At 51.7% G+C, this 3,123-nt stretch overlaps 1 pseudogene; it reads left to right on the top strand.

The window, feature by feature from the left end:
• The first annotated feature begins 441 nt into the window (after nucleotides 1–441).
• Nucleotides 442–2,523, top strand: LOC105718391 (pescadillo homolog; annotated as a pseudogene).
• The last annotated feature ends 600 nt before the right edge of the window (nucleotides 2,524–3,123 follow it).

The raw sequence follows: 3,123 nt of genomic DNA on the forward strand, positions 1-3,123 counted from the left end.
GAGCCTTCTTTAAGGGGGAGCAGAGCAGAAGCAGCTGGGAAGCCCTTGGTTGAGGCTGCCTCTGCTCCCAGCAAGGAGTCCCTTCATGGGGGCAGCTCCCAGGAGAGTGGCCTACTCCTGGACATCCTTGGGTCCCCACTCTGAGCTACTGTGACCAGAGTAGGAATTCTCTGCTCTCATTGTGGAGTTGGGACAACTGTGTTTCTATTCCCTACCTGGAGGAGTGGGTGTACTAAACTACTAAAAAGCACCACACACGGTGGAAGGACGCTGTGGTGAATTTCATTCCATATTGGTTGTATAAGCTGGGTTGGGAACAAAACCACCACTTATAAGATTGTTTCTTTGGGGACATTATTTTCAAGATCAAATCAACGACTTAAGAATGTGTTGTATACTGGTCTGTCCGCACGACCCTAGTCTGCTAGTCAACGTGGAGCGATGGGAGGCCTTGAGAAGAAAAAGTATGAACGAGGCTCAGCCACCAACTACATCACCCAGAACAAAGCCCGGAAGAAGCTCCAGCTGAGCCTGGCTGACTTTAGGCGGCTGTGCATTCTGAAGGGCATTTATCCCCGTGAACCCAAACACAAGAAGTAGGTTAACAAGGTTCTACAGCGGCCCGAACTTTACCTTATCAAAGACATCAGGTTTCTCCTCCATGAACCCATCATCAACAAGATCCAGGAATACAAGGTGTTCGTCCGGAAGCTCCGGAAGGCCTATGGGAAGAGCGAGTGGAACACCGTAGAGCGTCTGAAGGACAATAAGCCCAACTACAAACTTGACCACATCATCAAGGAATGGTACCCCATGTTCATTGATGCCCTGCGGGACCTGGACGACGCCCTCTCCATGTGCTTCCTCTTTTCCACCTTTCCACGGACTGGCAAGTGTCACGTGCAGACCATTCAGCTGTGCCGCCGGCTCACTGTGGAGTTCATGCACTACATCATTGCCTCCCGAGCCCTGCGCAAGGTCTTCCTGTCCATCAAAGGCATTTACTACCAGGCCGAGGTGCTGGGGCAGCCCATCGTGTGGATCACTCCCTATGCCTTCTCCCATGACTACCCGACAGACATGGACTACAGGGTCATGGCCACCTTCACCGAGTTCTACACCACCCTGCTGGGCTTCGTCAACTTCCGCCTTTACCAGTCGCTCAACCTCCACTACCCCCTGAAGCTCGAGGGACAGGCCCAAGCAGAGGCGAAGGCCAGTGAGGACACCTACACGCTCGACTCTGAGAGCTCTATGGAGAAACTGGCGGCCCTCAGTGCCAGCCTGGCTCGCGTGGTGGTGCCTGCCATGGAAGAGGAGGCCGAGGTGGATGAGTTTCCCGCCGATAGGGAGATATCGGCGCAAGAGGAAGACCGCAGGAAGGAGTTGGAGGCTCAGGAGAAGCACAAGAAGCTTTTTGAGGGCCTGAAGTTCTTCCTGAACCGAGAGGTGCCCCGCGAGGCCCTGGCCTTCGTCATCAGGAGCTTTGGGGGGGATGTGTCCTGGGACAAGTCTTTGTGCATTGGGGCCACTTACGACGTCATAGACTCCAGCATCACCCACCAGATTGTTGACCGGCCTGGGCAGCAGGCCTCTGTCATAGGCAGGTGCTACGTGCAGCCCCAGTGGGTGTTTGACTCAGTGAACGCTAGGCTCCTCCTCCCCGTGGCAGAGTACTTCCCTGGGGTGCAGCTGCCCCCACACCTTTCACCCTTTGTGACTGAGAAGGAAGGAGATTACGTCCCACCTGAGAAGTTGAAGCTGCTGGTTCTGCAGCGGGGAGAGGACCCAGGAAACCTGAATGAGTCGGAAGAAGAGGAGGAAGAGGACGATGACAAAGAAGGTGATGGTAATGAAGGGGGAGAAAATGAGGAAGAGGAGGAAGATGCAGATGCTGGTTCAGAAAAGGAGGAGGAGGCCCGGCTGGCAGCCCTGGAGGAGCAGAGGATGGAGGGGAAGAAGCCCAGGGTGATGGCAGGCACCTTGAAGCTGGAGGATAAGCAGCGGCTGGCCCAAGAGGAAGAGAGCGAGGCCAAGCGCTTGGCCATCATGATGATGAAGAAGCGGGAGAAGTACCTGTACCAGAAGATCATGTTTGGCAAGAGGCGAAAAATCCGAGAGGCCAACAAGCTGGTGGAGAAGCGGAAAGCCCACGATGAGGCGGTGAAGTCTGAGAAGAAGGCCAAGAAGGCAAGGCCGGAGTGAGCGCTGGAGGCCCCTCAGGGCTGAGGCCAGCTCCTAGCAGCTGAGCGTGGCAGAGGCAGGCCAGAGGACCTAAGTGTGATGGACCAGAGTCACTTCTCTTCTCCTTTCTCCAGCCAGCCCTGATCCCTCATGCTCTCTGGCTGGGCCAATGGGCAGCCCTGGCCCTCCCTTGGATGGAGCTGCCCTGCTGGTACCTGAGCAGAGAAGAGGCCTCTGTGCCCAGCCTGATTCTGTGCTCCCAGGAGCCAGTGACATGAGCTGCAGGGGCCCACCCAGCCCCTTACCTGCTGCCCCTATTCACCCTGGCTTTCCACAGCCCCCTCCTGCACAGTTGGACCCATGAGTCTCAGGGTGCTGTGATGGGGTGAGAGTGGGGGGAGCATTTGTTATTAAATGACTGGACTTTAAAAAAAAAAAAAAGAATGTGTTGTATACTAAGAGTTAATTTTGGTAATTGGAGAACTGACTCTTCTTCTAATGAAGAGTTGGGAATATTATCCTCAGGAAGATCAGTAACACATTAAAGATTAATAACACCTAGTGAACAACACTGACATAAAAAAGTAGTTAATTAAGGATTTTGAGAGAGAGTAATATGAATGACTAGAAACACAGGTGAAATCAAATTGATGTCTGAAAAATTTCCTCTTCTGAACTAAATAGAATATTTCAAGAAAAGTAATTAATTCTATAGGGAAATTCTTACAGTAACCTTACAATTAAGTATAAAGGCTATGGCTAGTTTCTTTTGATTGATCTCTGCTTCTCTCAACTAGTATGGGTAAATGAATATTGTATAATATGACACTATTCAATACTGAATATCATTCTCTTGTGGGGGTGTGGGTGGGCATACATTCTCCAGCGTTCAATAATTTTTTGGCAATTTTATATAGTGTCTCAGCTGTTAAGATGTTA

This window comes from Aotus nancymaae, unplaced genomic scaffold (genome assembly GCF_030222135.1).
Source record: "Aotus nancymaae isolate 86718 unplaced genomic scaffold, 86718_ANA_hifiasm-v0.15.2.pri h1tg000008l, whole genome shotgun sequence".
NCBI classification, from domain to species: domain Eukaryota; kingdom Metazoa; phylum Chordata; class Mammalia; order Primates; family Aotidae; genus Aotus; species Aotus nancymaae.